Source organism: Phasianus colchicus, chromosome 1 (assembly GCF_987193195.1).
Source record: "Phasianus colchicus chromosome 1, bPhaCol1.hap1.1, whole genome shotgun sequence".
In the NCBI taxonomy this organism is placed as follows: Eukaryota; Metazoa; Chordata; class Aves; order Galliformes; family Phasianidae; genus Phasianus; species Phasianus colchicus.
The window spans coordinates 63,430,407-63,448,289 of NC_143436.1; the positions used below are offsets into that span (position 1 = coordinate 63,430,407).

General features: G+C 40.2%; 1 protein-coding gene and 1 long non-coding RNA gene across 6 annotated transcripts in view; one reads left to right on the forward strand and one right to left on the reverse strand.

The window, feature by feature from the left end:
• RERG (RAS like estrogen regulated growth inhibitor) overlaps positions 1-17,883 on the reverse strand; it is a 106,705-nt gene that overhangs the window by 72,792 nt on the left and 16,030 nt on the right. The window lies entirely within an intron of this gene.
• Positions 1,106-6,215, forward strand: LOC149919665 (uncharacterized). 2 transcript variants are annotated; one of them, XR_016468908.1, is made up of 4 exons: positions 1,106-4,279; positions 4,354-4,447; positions 4,657-4,699; positions 5,163-6,215. It is a non-coding gene; the product is annotated as an uncharacterized LOC149919665 (long non-coding RNA). The 2 variants fall into 2 exon arrangements; XR_016468907.1 differs by having other exon boundaries at positions 1,106-4,447.

Below are 17,883 nucleotides of genomic sequence, written 5' to 3' on the forward strand. Positions count from 1 at the left end.
ACCTAATTAATATTATAGAACTCAAATAGAGAGGGCTTGTGGGTGAACACCCTGGGAAGGAATCAGAGATCTTTTTCTAAGCCATTGCTCTGTCTTCTCCTCTGTTAGTCTAGATATATATATTTTACTGTGAAACTATTTCCAGATAGTCTTCTCTGATAGTCCTCTCATGATGATTTTTGTTTTTGTGTTTTTCGTGCTCTGTATCTCTGTGGAACATAACAGAACCCAGACTGGTATCCCGAGAATAGAAATGGTACTCTGGTGTGAATAGCCAACCAGGAGAGCAAGGACACCAGTGGGATCCAGAGTTTTTTCAGATGTAGGTCCCAAGATTAAGCTGAGATGCCTAAAGAGGCGAGTTTACAATGCACGCATTTCTTCAGCTGAGGCTTTACATCTATTATTGGAACATAATAGTCTTCAGATAACTATCTGTTTGTCAAATTTGGCTGGAGTTTGGTTAATAAATTATTAAAAAGAAGAGACAAATGGCAAGATAGAGCAAGACTGGAAAAAAAATGTGGTTTTCTTAGGAAAACAAGATCACAAAGATGACAGGAAAAAGAGACATTCAGAATCACAAGATATTTTCTCATGGTGTGGATCTTTTCTTCTGACAGCTTACACACAATTTTCCAGAAGTACCTCCCCTTACTGTTTTTTCCATCCCAATTAGACTTTTGTTTCTTGAACCATTAAAGTACACCTCCCAAATTCTTACGAGATAGAATTACAGTGTATGCAATAATGGACCACAGCAAATTAATCTGAGGTTAGAAGAGTAAGCACAAAGCATATTTAAGATACTGTCACAATAATAAATGTTATATTGTAATGCCCTTGTTCGTCAAGAAAAATATTCTACCCTGTGATTCTACTAATAAGCTCTGTGCCTTTTAAATTGTGCAACATTCCCTTTCACCTTTTTATTGAGCAAAACCAAATCCAAATTCCATATAGTTCTATAGGAATTACCATTCCAAGCAACCCAAGTTTAGTTGTATAGCACCATCTCTGGTATTAGAGCACCTCTGCTTAGGAAAGGTTCATTTAACAACCTGTAGAATTTAAAACATTATGTAAAATTATGAATTTCTCCAGTCTCCTCCTATTCCCCAAGTAAGTTGGGTAGGATCAGCAACTTCTACCCTATTTCTGTCCTGAGAAGTACAAACTCTTTGCCCAGGACTATTCCGTGCAGAGATCTCTGAAACTTCTTAGATACTTCTGAATATCTTTCCTTAACAATCTCCTGCTGCTGGTAAAAGAATGTGAACATGTAACTGAGGTTTTAATCCTTCTCTAAGAATTTTTAGAGTCCAGAATCCTCTCATCCCTTTAGTACAAATCTTACAAGCCAAATCCATCAGCTTTCCAAAATAACTTTTTTTTTTTTTTAAGTTGAGAAACAAAGCTCTTGATCATTCTTTTAACCAGACAATGTAATACTGTTTTTCACAAGAAAAGAGATGTTAGCCATGTTGCTTTTAGTTTTACTATTTACAAATTTAGTTTTACTATTACTTTCTATTCTTTCAGTAGCTTCAGCTAGGTTTGTACCTCCATTACAGATATGGAACCTGTGAGATGGGTTCTGTATTTATGTGAATCAAATCTTCTATACCAGTGTCAGTCATTATTATTTACTTTCCAACTTCAGAAGACAATTATGAAGAGATATTTGAAGTCTTCTCAAACCCAATATATTCTGCTTTGACATTTCCAAAGTTTTAAATTAAATTTACACTTATAAACTTGCTTTGTGGTTTCAGTCCCCAGCACTGTTGAAACAAGCTTTAAAGGATAACAGTGTTTGTTTAAACAGATATTCAATAAATCATGTGTAAGCAATGACCTCTTCATACTAAGATATGACATCTACATAAAAAAAACATCTCCGGCTAGGTTATTCTGAGGGGATAAAAATGACAAGTTTCTAGGTCCTTTTCCTGGCTCACCACTGAATACTGGTAGCAGGAAATGCATTGTGGTACACTGTGATTTATTCTTAAATAAATACACACCTGGCTGCACCATCTGCTTTGCTAAACATTGTTCATTTCTTCCTCAGTAACAAAGGAATCACGTAAATCTAGGCTGAATGTGCTAACCTTTACAAAATACTATCCAATAAAACACAATAATGAAATACTCTGTGTACCCACGCTACACCTTGTAGATACTCTGAGCAATAGAGATATAGCGGAGACAAATGTTGCTAATAAAATGTGGAAATGTACATGATGATACAGCTATACACCAATCTCAGTCCAAACCTATTTCAGGCTCAGTAAACTCTGCTCAATCGTACTGTGCTTTTTTTTTTTTTTTTTCCTTGAGAATTTCTGTGTTTTTATGCTCCAGTTTAAGCAGAAGCAACAAGCCCCACAAATCACATTAGCAAGCGTATTCTTGCAAGACTTCCAAACTACTTTAGGATGTTCTGGTATTTTGATAAATAGAGTTGGAAAAGAGATTTTTGTTCTATTTTGATCAAGCTATGTGGAACCATTTGAAATGTTCTTTTACCAGTAAGATCTCTTACACAAGAGATTAGTTCTGTAATAAGCAATCTCCTTCCTAGACATTGCAAAAGGTGAAATGTACTCATGTGCAATGGACCATTTTAAGGCCTTAGCTCTTCATCACAATTCCCAGTGTAACAATACAGGATATAAACATTTCAGAGGCTGTATGTCAATGTTTTGTACAAGGCTTTGTGCTCAAATATCAAATCTAACAAAACAGAGGCAAAGTAGTGACAGAAGGACTACTTAACTTCCATCTGGAAATGCTAAACTCATTCAAATTTTCTCTCTTTTTCTCTCCCCTTTTCCTTTCTATTTTTATTATTTTTTCTTTTTCTTCTTCTTCTTCTTTTTTTTTTTTTAACACATGACCCCTATTGTATAAGACATCTATGCAACAGTCTCTTCCATGTGGATCTCTTTTCATACGTTGGAGCAGGACCTAACCATACATACTGTGAGACAGTTACATCTGTCTGGAAAAATGAAAAATAGGGCAGATGAAATCATGAAATTCTACGATAAACTGAAGCAAAGCAATATCCAGTTTTCAATATGTAATATACTTCTCAAATCTGCAGCCCATTGGAAATAATGCTTACTAGGAACAAGCGTTGATGATGCCCATGTCCTAAAACAACATGTCCCAAGGTTTCTACACGAGCAGAAAGCATGTCCCTTCACTCAATTCTACTGAAAGGACATTGATAAGCTCTCCCTTTATCAGCACATTAATGTAATTCTCTTAACTACTGAAAGATTGTGTTTTGTCTAGACAATTCACTGGTTTCACATACAAAAATATGACATCATTAGCAATGCCAGTATAAAATGTAGCCATAAATCATCAGTATTCAGCTTTTACTCACAGATCATTGCCTGCAATTTTGAAAATGTACGTTTAGATAAATCATTTTCTTCATCAAGAGTGATAAATTTAATCTCAGCTTTAAAACTGTGTACCAACACCACAGTGACTATTTGTTAGGCTCTTTCTCACAGGATGTTGGGATGTACTTGGAGCACTGGCTGACTAGCCATGTATATTACTTTCAGTTTCAGTAGCTGGAACTGCACCATCCACTGTTGCACATATCAAAGCTATCTGCTCTGCTAACAGCCCCTGTCAAATCATTCCATGCTCAGACATGGTGCTGTTTACTTCCTATCCATTTCAATGGCTTAGATAGCAAAGTATATAATGCAGGGACCTCCTAGAGCTGAAAGCTTTGCCTTTGTATCTATGCTGTTGTTTGCACTAGCTGGCCTTTGGGTTGCTGCTTCTCCAACACCCTATCCAAAAGAGAGGGTTGGAAGCAGCCCAGAACAAAGCTCTGATGGGAAACAGTCTGTGGCTGAAGAGGAACATGGGAGCAGGTGAGAGAAATCAGCCAACTGCAGCACTGCCTTTAAATTGCAAGCCCTGGGCTGCTTAGGTCAGAGGATTTGTTTGTTTAGTGAGTAGAAAACTATTCAGAAAATAATGTGGTGCAGGTCTTTGACAGCAGTTTTAAATAAATAAATTTTAAATAAATTATGGCCTGATAGAAAGTATAATGCCTTACATGCTATAAAATTATAGAGGAGTTCTGTCCTGTGTGGGTACTTCCACCTTTCCAGCTGCTCTTGGCAAGTTGATTAAATCCCACTGCTACTTTGATCCTCAGCTAAGAGGTGAAGTTTTTGGTTTGTAAGGATAAGTATCTGCTTGCATACCTGAGGAGGAAGCATCTACACCTCTGAAACAGGTACAGACTTCGGAGCTCTACTGAGGTAGTAAAAGGCCTGTCTTGTAGTTCAGAGTTTGATTCCCATCCAAAAGGACGTCTTCTGCTTTGGCTGGAAATGGATATACATTGCAACTACTGTCATATGAATGCAGGGTCAGAAAAGCATCAGGGAGCGATCTTACACTGGTAAGACCCCACGTAGGAAATAATGATTTGGTGCGTAGATGTGCAAGGGGAATTCTCATGTTTTTCCCTTATTTATATAAACTCCTTTATGATGATGCAAACATACATGGCAGTTCTTCTGCTCTGTATTTCTTGGGCGGAGAACTGCTTGAAACATTTCCAGCTAACATATTTCTTTTCTTTTTTATTTGATTTTTTTCCTCTGGTAGGAAACGTCAATTTACAGAAATCAACAAGTTTCATGGGATGATGGTAGGGTTTTTTGCTATATGTTTTCATTGCACAAAAAAAGAAAAAAATCAAATGGGTGCTGACAAGGTCAGAGCATGTTCTGATACTTCATTTTGAACTTGCAGGCTTTTTAGACAACCTCTCTTTAAAGCTTTTTTTTTTTAATGTTGTTAAGAAATAAACCATGATAATTTTTTTTTTTTAACATAAGAGAATCACTTTATGGGGTGACTTTAGGAACTGCATGGAGTTAGAAACAAGGTACATTAAAAACACCAGTTCTTGTACATGGTTACAGCCCCTGCTGCTGTTGGTGACTATTTAAAAAGCCTTCCTGTAGATGGAACAGATCAAAATGGATATGGGCAGGGTTGTGGCAATATTCAAGGAACCACTGTGTTGCTGTTATTGATGGGTTTAGAAGAGCTTTGTATCACGTCTCTATTTCTAAGCCTGAAGTTATAACTTCTTGCTTCTCATACAGGTGTAGTACACAAGCTGTGGGAGAAGCTGCAGTTCTACTTAAAGCTTCAATTCATTGCTGTCCACTTCAAGTATCAGTATTGGATTACGTACATTTCACTCCTTGTCTTGTAGAAGTGTGGCTTTAATAAATCTTGAACTGTGGTCTGTGAGGCTCATAGTTAACTTATATTTCAGCATTAACAATTGTTCATATGCGTTTATCCTTTTAATGTGATAAAATATGGAAGTACCATATCCACTCTGGTCTTAGCAGCCTCTGCTTGAGAACATTGACTGAGCAAGTTTAAATACTTCAGCTGCTGATTTTTATTTTTTTTTTCCTTTGTATTAATGTAAGTGGTTTGGTTTGTTGGTTTTTATTGTTTTTTGTTTTTGTTTTTTTTTTGAAGGGAGCAAGGAGGGGAAGGTGATGGTGCTGAGTGTTGTTGCAGAGGAGTGTCTGTTTGGGTTTTTAACCTTGTAAAAATGTTAAGAGATTTGTTTGTCCTTGAGTAAAAGATATGCATGAACGTAAAATGTTCCTACAGAATGGAATGCTTTTTCATAATTAAGACCCTTATCTCCTTCTGGTCTAGAAGTGTTTCGCCTTCTGAACTTAGTCTAACTGAGGAAAAGGAATCAATTTTTTCAAAAGTAAGGTATTGTTAAATTGAGTTGAAATATCTTTTACAAAGGAAATGTCAATATCGTAATAAGACTATGAATGGTCTGCTTCAATTCCCCATATGCAATATACCTAAATTCAGGCCAGAAAGGATGGGTCCAGTGGGTGCCTTTCTTCTGGTGATGGAAGAAGAGCTCAGTGGGGTTTTGCCTTGAGGCCTGCAGCCAGACTTTACTGTCTGAACCCTGCGGGGATGCACTTCTGACTGTCCTAAACTGAGGTGTAAATATCTGATGGGAACATCTTGTTTAAACAGCAGGGGGCCTTTCACAATCTCACTTTAAAGGCCCCAGTCACCATCAAACTGTGGAAATCTCAAGAGTGTAAAAGACGAAGTGAACTCAGTATTTCCTACTCTGGGGATCAAATGTGCCTCCATGTGCTTTAGGCCTGTTCCTCAGCCCAAGGTGTTTTGTAGTAGTGCTTCTCCTACAGTGGTCCCTCACTTCACTCACCTCGCAGCTGTCAAGAAGTAGTGATGTGGCCAAAGCTGCGTGGCAAAACATATGTAAATAAGTAATTTATCCTAGGACTCACAATGCAGAGAACTAGATTGGGGCCTACAGCTCACCAGACATCAGAGCTGCAGCACTAAAAGACCAAGGCAATGCTTTCTTTTTCCATATAACAGTAAGGCTGTGTTAGAAAAACAGAGGTGTGATGGTGGAAGAATGGGATTTCTAGCCAGGGCAGAGAAGAGGGAGGGCAGGAAATGATGAGCAGGTGGTGAACTACACAGGACTGGGTAGGCACTCATTTTCTACTGGTCTTTGAAGTGCTTGTGACTAGCATGATTACAGTGTCAGAGTAACTCCAACATAGGGTAGCTGGGGAAAAGACAGAAGGTAAGAGGCTGAAGGCCTCAACGACAGCAAGCTGAAAGTTTGTGAATGATGCAGTCATTGCTACCACAGGCTTTGTCTATCTGATACAAGCAACATGTAGATGTAGTAACTGAAAAGGGTGCAAATGGTACAAAACCATTAAAACAGGCAGTGCCTAGCTGTATCCAATGGAAAGCACTGAGAAACCTTCTTAGGGAGAAAATGTTCTGTACTGAAGGTTTGGGTCTGAACTAGTCAGTAGGGTTTTTTGTTGTTTTTCTAGACTCTTGGCTTGACTCATTTGGAGTGGCCCTTCTCCAAGAAAAATGTTATGCTGTTTCTATGGGATACATAACAAATTTTTTACTTTTTTCAGGACCTGATAATCCTATTTCCTTGTATGCCAGGGCATCTTACTATGTATTCCTACTATATTTTTGATCCATCAGCCACCAAAAGCCCATGCATGTAAACACCGTGTGTATAAAATACATGAACAACCTTCTGAGTTTAGTAGCAAATGAATTCCCTAAAGACATAAAGCCTGTCTCAAAGATGCTTTGTTTGCTGAATATATAGGGTTCAGTAAGATGTATGCTAAAGAAAAATACCTAAGGTATAGAACAAAATGCAAGGCGGTACCGAAACATCTGAAGGATTCTTGACATATTTGCCTTGCTTCTGATACAGTACTCTTTCTCATCAGCTTCAGTTAAGAAACTGTCTTGATGTTTGTTGTCTGCACACTTCTGTGCCAATCCTGGTGGCCTTGGTGATATTATAGGAAGCAATGATGACGTGTAATTCATCAGGACTATGTCCTGATCTCTAGCTAAAGAAAACTGTTTTGTCTCAAATCACCCTGGCAAATCTCAATGTAGAACTAGTAAGAAAAATTGTGTAATGAACTGAAGCCCCTTCGAACAGGAAACGGGATCATGCAGCATACAAACCAAGCTGCAAGACTTCACTTTTACTGTTCCACATGTAGACAAGCATTTAGTACTGTACAAGCAATACTGTAAGCAAATGTTTTATTTCTGGACTCTGATGTGAGAAGTGGAAGATATACAACTTGGGCTCTTGGACCTGTATTTTGAGCAAAGACAAATACCTGGAAGGGAATTCAACTGAATCATAAAAGATTCAGTTTGAATTCAGAACAAAGGAAATATTCTAGAATAGTCCCTGAGCTTGAAGTTAACACTGTCCGTTCTTATGCCAGAATGATTTCCTTGTCTTCTGGGAATGTCAGCACAACTCTCTGCAAACATACCTGGTTGTCACTGCAATGAGCAGAAGCAGTATTAGGTTTAATACTTAATTTCTGCACATCTTCCCTACCATACCTATAGCTGCAAATCTAGCACATACGCAGACAGTAATGCCAGTGGAAAGTCTTTTTGCCAGCACAATAGATTTTATGTCATCTGGCTTAAGCTGTACTGACAAAATAACTATCTGGAGCAGGGTATTTGTGTAGCACTTGTTACTAGCAGATCTTTGTGCTTAGAGTAAAAGTAGAAAAGCTTTTGGACTTTTTGCTCCTTGCTTTGTAGTGATATGACTAGTCTTTGTGCTTGGAATGAGCATTCCTAACTGTCAGTACCTGATGCTCACAGGCAGGCTTTATCTGACAACTTCCTTCATTTTCATAGGGAAGAGGCAACAGGTATACATATAAGGGCTAATAAGTATCACTGGAATAATTACATTAAGATGTTCCCTCTCAGCGATAGCATTCTCTGGGACAGAGGATTCAAGGGAGAGCTATTTCAGATGACTGCTTCAGTGCCAATGGGAAAAACACAGGGAGAGAGTTTAAAATGGACTAAGAGAAAAAACATTGTCTTTAAATCAACTTTCTGAGTATCCTGCATTCCATTATGAAACAATTTCTAGCCTCCAATATTTTTAAAGCAAGCATGTGAGCTTGCCCCTTGCCATGTAAAGAGAAGGATGTTCTTCTATCAGAAGCCAACACACTCAGCTCTTCCCAGAAGGCTCCTGGCCTATTTCTGGGTGAGGAATAGAGTGCCAACTCTGAACATCACTAATTCAACCCCCTGCTCCAAGGCAGCTCCAATGAGCATTACTGCCATTGCTGGTGGTCTGGCTTACTAAATCTCAGTGTGCGTTGCTGATTTTGCAGCAACAAAAATTTCTAGTATAGTAGACTGGACTGTTCGCTAAGGATCCATGGATGCTGATCTGCTTTTTGGCAGAAATATGCTCACAGAATAACAGAATGGTCAGGGTTGGAAGGGACCTCAAGAATCATGAATCTCCAGCCCCCCCTGTCACATGTAGGGCCACCAACCTCCACATTCAATACTGGACCAGGCTGCCCAGGGCCTCATCCAACCTGGTCTTGAACACCTCCAGGGACAGGGCATCCACAACCTCTCTGGGCAGCCTGTTCCACCACCTTACTACTCTCATAGTAAAGAACTTCCTTCTGACATCCAACCTAATTCTCCCCTCCCTCAACTTAAAACTATTTCCCTTTGTCCTGCTGTTATCTAGCCTTTCAAAGAGTTGATTCCCCTCCTGTTTGTAGGCTCCCTTTAGGTACTGAAAGGCTGCAATGAGGTCACCCTGCAGCCTTCTTTTTTCCAGGCTGAACAAGCCCAGCTCCCTCAGCCTGCCTTCATAGGGGAGGTGCTCCAGTCCCCTGATCATCTTTGTGGCCCTCCCCTGGACCCTTTCCAACAGCTCCCTGTCTTTCTTGTACTGGGGGCTCCAGACCTGGACACAGTACTGCAGATGGGGCCTCACAAGAGCAGAGCAGAGAGGGACAATCACCTCTCTACCCTGCTGTCCACCCCTCTTCTGATGAAGCCCAGAATACCATCTGCTTTCCGAGCTGATGCTCAAATAGGGAACACAAGCAAGCTATGTCTGAGACTATGGAAATCTTCCTGCATAGGAAGCATTCAGCATCCTTCTCTCCTAGACAAGTAATGTCTGACAGCACTGAGGTCCGTCCTCTGAATTGCACAGAGTTCCTAGTTGCATAAGTTCCAGTTAGTTTCTCTGTTTGTTGTGCTTGACTAGGTTATTCTTTGGGCTGTAATGACCTCAGATCAGCATATCCCAGCTACAGGTGGGCTGGTGCATCTGTGGGTCTTGGGAAAATGTGTCACAAATAAGGTGGGAGGAACTGCAGGAACACTGTGACGTGTTCTGTAGGGGATACTAAAAGCACCTGAGTAGTAGCCTCTGGTTGCCCTAAGAAGGAGAAACCAGAGTGGAAGGTTCCTTGTATCCTGGTGTCTTCAAGATTCCTCCCACAGAACATAATCTTTTGGGTGCCCTATGAACAGACAGGAGATTTGACTTTGAGGATAACGCCAGAGATGTACTGACAAGATGGGAACTGTATTTAAAGGAGCATTTAAAGTTAAGCCCAGCATTATGGGCAGCACTGCAGATAGATTATTTTTTGAATTCAAGAAAATGATTTTGATATTAAAATATGTTAAGAAAGACAAACTAGAGGCCAAGGAGGTAGACAGCAGTAAAAGTAATTTCATCCGCTTCCTCACAGTAAATGAATTTCCTCAGCAACACTAAATATACAGTGTTCTATACCCCATATGCTGATGCATCTTTTGTCTCATAGAAAACATTTCTACATAATTAGAAACCAAGCTGAAATGCTCATGTGTGGAGCCTCCCACTGCTGTGATATCCAAATATCTTAAAAGAAGGAAAGCCTTTACCTTCCCCAGGCTTTGCTGAAATAAAGATACAGTGTAATAATCATGTTGGAGGTGTGCAGTGACTGACCTAATGTTGCACAACAAATCTGTAACAGATGGGAGACTGAAGTCACTAGCTTTCACAGCGAGATATCTATTTTATCCCTGAATGGTAATGGTGTTGCCATTGGCTCAATTTGTTTATGCTTGTGAGGCAAATTAGGATAGGCATTACCTAATCCCATTTTCTTTGCACAAGCTGCTTCGTGTGTAGTGTTTCCCAGTTAAAGGAGCAACTTTAAAGCATAATTTAACTTCAAAATTGCATTGATGAATGCCCAGGTAACCTTCTGGCTACCTGCTCTCCTTGTGACACTTGAAGACTTAGAAAATCATCCATTCTACATTTAAACCCCTCTAACGGCTACACTGCATCTTCCATGGGCTAATCTGTAAGCACATGCCTGTTGCAACAGAGCAGCTAAGAAGTCAGAATGTGAAATTATTGCCTTCCCCACAAAGAGCTATTGTGTCAGCTTCACTGAGTGTTGTGTAGCACCTCAGCACGAAGTTATTTGTAGATGTGAAAAGGAAGGGAAAAAAATCAACCCTTCAGTTTGGCTCAAATCCTTGATTTAGTCTTGTACTCAATTAAGATGGCAAAAATGTCTCAAAAATTGGTGGCTCATAATATAAGCAAATGGTTTTATGCAGACATATAGTTTGTCATTTTTGTATAGATTACTTTCTATAAAAATGCTTTGCAAGAAAAGTAACCAAGAAAACTCTTCACAGGACATACGCTCAGGGGAAGCTCTTTGCAATTAAAGACAAACATTTCCCTGAGTCATAACTACATTTAATTTCCATACGTTAGAAAAGGAGGAGAAAGATGAGGAGGTTATGGCATAAATGAAATGGGAAGTTCCTCTAGTAAAAGAAAAAAATCAGATGAGCAGTTGCTCCTTTAGGCATCTGCTTGTAAGAGTATGCCAGACAAAAACTTCTCTTCCATATGGTGCTCTGCAAACAAGGCACTTTTAAGTATACAAATATCGACTGATTTCTTGAACATCTTTTTTGTTTCACTGAAAGTAAGTATTAGATACCATCCTCTAATCCCTGGTGGAACTTCTGGCTCTAAGCAATAAAAGAGGAAATAGGAAATAAAGAGGTATATTCTTTAGGGGCTGGGTAACATAGAGGTAGCAAACAAGACCATATGAGGAGTGAACTATTATCAGTAATCCTCAGGCTTCCATTTCTTGCAGCTCTCATTAGATACAGGACACACTGAAACCAGGCTTGCTTTAAGCAAAGCATCATTTAGGTTGGAAACTGCATTGATGTACTCGCTGAACATCCAGATAACCTCCTGGTTACCTGTGCTTTTTAGTGTGCTTGGGGATTTAGGCAAATTGTTTATCTTGCAGCTTTGAAAACTAAGTCCCTTGTGCTTGGGTGCCAGCTGGCTGCACACCTTGCTTGATTGACCTAATGTCTGGCTTTAATTGGGATGAATGAAACCCTTTTAACAGAGGGATCTGGGCTACAAAGGATGTGTATTCAGGTTGGTAAAGCCCTAACTGATGGCAGCAGACACACTGAGAATCTCACCTTTGTTGGAAAGCCCTTGTAGATGTACATTCAGCCAGTTTGATTATGAAGAAGTTTGAAGAGATATTAAGTAGGTGTTCTCTGAAACCTCATACCAGAAAGAAAATAGAAAGAATCTTAATAGCAGTTAACTGAAAAAGAAATGAATTTTAAAAACTGAAACCTCCTTTTTTTGGGCAGTAGTAGTAGCATATGTTCAGAGCAGAGATTAGCCCCGACCTGATGATATTTGGAAATCTGGAGCTAATAAGTAAAGGGATACCTTACATTAAAAAACAGAGATGAAATTACTGCACTGCCTATGTGAACTGCTCTCTTTAGCACAAGAGCATAGGAAATGCGCTTCTGGGTCAGGTTAGCAGTCCATCTTAGCCAAGTGCTAAGATGCCTCCTCTCTGATGGAGGCAAGAGGAAATCCTACTTAGGGAGAGCACAAAAGCTTGGCTGCTTTTTGTGATCTGCTTCCCTCCTTGAGAACTGTTGTATTAAGAATGCTACAGGCCATGTTCCCATCCACCACTTTCAAAATCAATTTGTGGATCTCTTATTCATGAACTTCAGAGAATCCTTTTTGAATTTGTTGACTGTTTTAAAACTCCAGCAGCTAGATGTATTCCGTCAAAAAATGCTTGTATCTGAAGCCAGTCTTACATTAATTTTTATCAAGTAGCCTCTAGTTCTCGTACTATAAGATGTGATGAACTCTGTGCTCATTGTAACCAGAACTACCATAATCACCATAATTTGTAAACCCTGTTCATACCTTCCCTTTAAAATTTCCTTCTCAATTAGGGAGTTTCATTTTTATCAGTCTCTGGCTGCAAAGCTACTGTTGTTTCCCCTTGATTCCTACCCCTCTCCTATATGCCTTGACTGAGAAGCCTAATTTGATCATAAATGAACATCTCTTTGACTCCGGACTACTGAGAGAGCTCTCTCCTGCAGAAGAAGTACTTGCAGAACTATGCTTTACAGGGTGCAACAATTCCCCTCAAGCCTCCCCTTCTCTTGTTCCCTAACTTCCAGGGGAATTTTCCCTAAATTATATATGTTTTGTAGTTATATAGCCTTTTCTGTTCAAGGACTGCAGTGTTTTGCTGAGACTGATTAAACTCTTTTTCTTTGTATTCCCTGTATCTCAGTACAGGACGATAAGCCAAGAATCTGAGACAGATGTAAATTTTCTCAAGGTTATATGGTAAGTAGAAGCAGAGCTAAGAACAGACACTAGAAAACTAGGACCAAAGAAAGTCTCCTGTCATCCACTGCTCCCTGTGGTTCATTTTGTAATTGAACTTTATACCATTTTAATGCAACATTACTTCAAAGCTTTATGCTATCCTGACTTCAAGCTTAGACATGGAATTAGTTCAGGCTGCTAATTAGCTACTGGTGTAGATAGTTACATGTATATGCAAACTTGCCTGAATGAAAGTCAGATTATGATTCTCTGAGTCAAAACAAGGCAAAGATATGCTCTCTCCTCAGATCATAGGAAGAAAATGACTAAGTACTCTGTATCAGATCAGTAAAGCAATTACCTTTTTTCATTTCTAAAAAAAATTTAAGCACAGGGCTCAGAAAGTTTAAAGGGTTTCTCAAAACCACCAAAATTCTTAGTTTTTCAACACTAAATACAGAAAGGCATTAAGAAAAATCTTTCAAATTTTTTGCTGTGAAAACGTTTTAAAGGCCTAGGGTTTGGAAAATGAAGGAATCTTGACTGTCTTGCCTAATAATGTACAATTCAGCATTCAAGCTTTCATGTGCTCAGTTTCTGGGTCTGTGCAACTGGTCTTTCAAATGTTAGTAGAGCATAAAATAATGTGACACTCTGAATCTGCAGACAGCTCCTGTATCTTTGCTGAAGATCAGATTGTCACCACTACCTATAGGTGCAAAATTAAGGTGCCTCAGGTCAATATAAACATTGGTTTCGTGCCCCTGCAAGCCACAGTGGAGACACTGAATCAATACAGGCCTGAGCAAAGCAGAGCTTTCAGCAGGAAAAGGCTGACATGGAGGGATCCTGTCTGGAAGGACATGTTCCCAAGGAAAGCAGCAGGGCCCTAAGTCCCTTCAGTGAGGGACACCTTGGAAGAGAGTGAAAGGAAATAGGTGAGAGGGGAGCAGAGTAAGTATAGCACAAACTTCCTTTGTAACAATTTGTAGAAAGCCTAAGCAAGATACAGGGTATTTCGGACCCTCAAACTGAAACATACAGGGACAAATGCTGGAGGGAAGTTCTGCTTCACGTACCAGACACACTAGGCAACAGTCAGAATGATTAACCTAACACTTGGATAGACCACTGATGCTGCCCTATAAATAGGTCTTAGCTAAGTTTTTAGTTCCACATACTTAAGGGCTTAAGTAAACAAAGGTACAGTTTAATTAAGATATCATGGCACAAGGGATCAAGAACTACATACCAATCTATGCCTTCTTTTTCCTGACTTTTCCCTGAGTATTGCACAAACAAAAGCCTTGATCTGGATAAACTCCTAGAAGTTAAGGTTTTTCTCCAAAAATTACTTGATTCTCAAGAGCCTGAAAGTTGGCTTCATTCTCAATAGGACAGCACATTTTCCTTCTAGTGATTTCAAGCAGGGTGGAAAAAGTATGTTGAAGTGGAAATTAGAGAGTGCCGGAACTGAGGAGAGGAAAACATGGCTTTTAAAAGAAATTGAGCTGAACTAGCTGAGTGACTATGACATTGAAGGTACTGTGAAATGAACTGATTTTCCTACAGTTTCTTTCAGCTGCAGATGAACAGCAGAACACTCATTTCATTCACTGGTTGTATTTGGGTTAAAGCACACACACAGTAGAGGAGACATCCTGTCTGACTGTCGTGCTGTAGGGCTCTAACTTGAGCTAGTTAATGCTGAATATAACCCCTTTTCAGTGTTGAGCTGTACACCCATCTGCGTTGCATCCCTACACAGTATGTGTATTTTCCACATAAATTCCTAGTCAAAACTGTGCTAAATGGTGTTAAACAGCACCTGTGTCAGTGGTAAACGTGTGGAGCTTTGGGAGGGGGATACTTTTCATCCCTGGTCTAAACAAAGCCACCGAAAATCCATCAGATGAGCTTAATTTATAAGATTCATTGCACTGCTGCTCTTTGCTGCTGTGAAGCTGGCTATAAAATCATCCAAAAACTAAATAACAGTGTGCTGCCAAGCTGATGTGATTGCCAATGCGCTAAATGCCCTATCCTCATCTACTGAGATGGCACGAACTGAGTTGAGTCTGTTGAGTCTGAAGCTCAACAGAGGTGCCTTTCCTGCTGTTAGTGCTAAATCTTGTGGGAGACACGTGAGTTATCTGGTAGCTTAAGGAATCACTATCACCTAGTTTGGGTCAACCCCTAGAATTTATGTAAGGCCCATATAATGGCAGCTGGGCTTGCAACTGCATGCATGCTTTCAGGGTCTTGCAACTGCTTTTTAGGCTGCTCGCTGGCCTCCTCTGAATGTTGCATTCCAGCCCTGCACTAAAAAAGCCTCATTCAGATAAATTAAAAAATAAAAATAAAATAAATCACTGAGGCCACAAGAAACCTATCTCTCAATGGAAATGGAAAAACATGGTTGCAGGTGACATCCTTATTTCTAAGGTGGAGAGAGATGAATTTGAAGGTTTGGACTATTCAGTTGAAAAAGAACTGGTCAAATGGTCACAGCCAGAGGGTTGTGGCTAATGACTCTATGTCCAGGTGGAACTAGTGATGAGTGGTGTCTCCCAATGGTCTGTCTTGGAGCCAGTGTTCTTCAACATCTTTATCAGTGACCTAGATAGTGAGACTGAACTCAGTTTGCTGATGACACCAAGGTGAGTTGTACAGTTAACACAATAGAAGGGGGGGGATGCCCCCTAAAAGGACATGGTCAAGCTTGAAAAGCGAGTCCATAAGAACTTAATGAGATTCACCAAGGCCAAGTGGAAGGTGTTGCACTTGGGTTGTGGTTATCTCAGATATGTGTACAGACTGTGATAAGAACATACTGAGAGCAGTCCTGAGAGGAGGACTTGGGAGCTCTGGTGGATGAAAAGCGGGACATGAGCCAGCAGTGTGCACTCGCAGCCTAGAAGGCCAATTATAATCTTGGCTGCATCAAAAGAGAGGTCACCAGCAGTGCAAGGGAGGTAATTATCCCCCTCTACTCTGCCAACCTGTAGTACAAAGTGCAGGCCTAGGTCCTCAAGCACAAGAAAGATGTGGAGCAGGTTCAGATACGGGCCATGAGGATGCCTGGAGTGCCTCTCCTATGAAGAAACGTTGAGGGAGATGGCCTTCTTCCATGTGAAGAAGAGAAGGCTCTGGGGAAACCTCATTGTGGCCTTCCAGTGTTTAAATGGAGCTTATAACAGGATGAAGACTGACTTTTTACAGGGTCTGATGGTGCTAGGACATTCTAGCATTCTGTTTATGCTGGATATAAAAGAAGAGCATAGAGGTGCAGCTTGCACTAATGTGCAAAGAGACAGATGAGGTGAAGTGACTGAAATTTTGCCGCCAACCTTTGCGGCTGGGATGGCAGTTGGCAGTAGTTTCCAGAACTATTTCCTGAGACAAATCTGGTTTAGATCAACTAATGGAGAGGCAATTTTTATCCCAAATTGCTGTTTGCTTTTCATTTCTTCAGACTTTGGCCTCCTATGCTCTTCACAATGCCTCTGGACCAGCAAAAAGGAAAAGGCAATAATGCCAACATGCCCACTTTTCCTCCAGCATGGCCCCTTGAGAAGAAAGATGGTCCTGTAACACAAGCTGGAATGTTTCTCATATCAAGTGGAAACTTTAATTCCTAGCTCCAATTCATGGAACACCACTGAGGACTTCAAGGCACTGGCTAGCTACCAAACAGAAGTATACCAAATAGAAGAGCACGCCACTGTCGATACGCCAACCCTCTGTTATGTGCTGAGTTCCTGCTCTGAGGAGCAGTGATACTACAATACCTATGTAAAGCAACTGCAGGAGTGTTTTTCTATATAGACACAACCCACTTTTCCCTGACATTGCTCTTGAAAATGGCAGAATTACTTCTGCAAGCATTTAAAAAATAAACAACAAAAGCAGTCTTGCTTCCACCTGTCAGACTGAAACCCGAGGCTCAGCCTGACAGATGACACTTCAGAGAAAGCAGTGCAGCAGCTGCCCTGCTTTCGCTTACTGAACTCAGCATTTTGAGGCAGCAGTACTAATTAGATTCTTACTAAATATGTGACCCTGATGTTTTCCATGCTAATAACTTTGGTGTCTCCTCATTATGTTAAATGCCAAACCTCTCAATGAACCATCCTCTTCTTCTACTGCCATTTGAGACAAGCTCATCTACAAGTATGATACTGCTGTTGCTCACACTTAGTGACTTTTTGCTGACCATATCTTTTCTGTCCCATGATAAAGAGCACTCTACTAAACGCTTATTAATCTAGGAGATGAAGGCCAGTAGATAATGGTAAGGCTGAATTTTTGTAACAGAAAAATTTTCTAACATGCTGATACCGATAGTTTAAACCACATTAACAGCAGGAAGAGTCCTTGGTCAGAGGAGTCAGGCTGTAGATTGAACTGGAGATGCCTGAGTTGAACTCCAGGCACAGCTATTAGCTTGGTATCGGTTTCTCCATGTCTCTGTGTTCCCATTCCCAGAACACGAAATACGTGCTACTGAACAGGACTACTGCAAGGGAATGTCACTACTGTGCTATTTGCACTGTCTTGCTGTTGTAAGGCAGGGGTAGAAAAGAGGTCTGAATTACAGCTTTATCACATTTACAGCAAATGCCTTAAATTCTGAATGTGAAACAATGCAGCACCTGTGGTTGAGAAGGAAACAGCAATTTTTTTCTGGGGCCTACAACACTGCCCTTACAATACTTGCTTTTCAATGG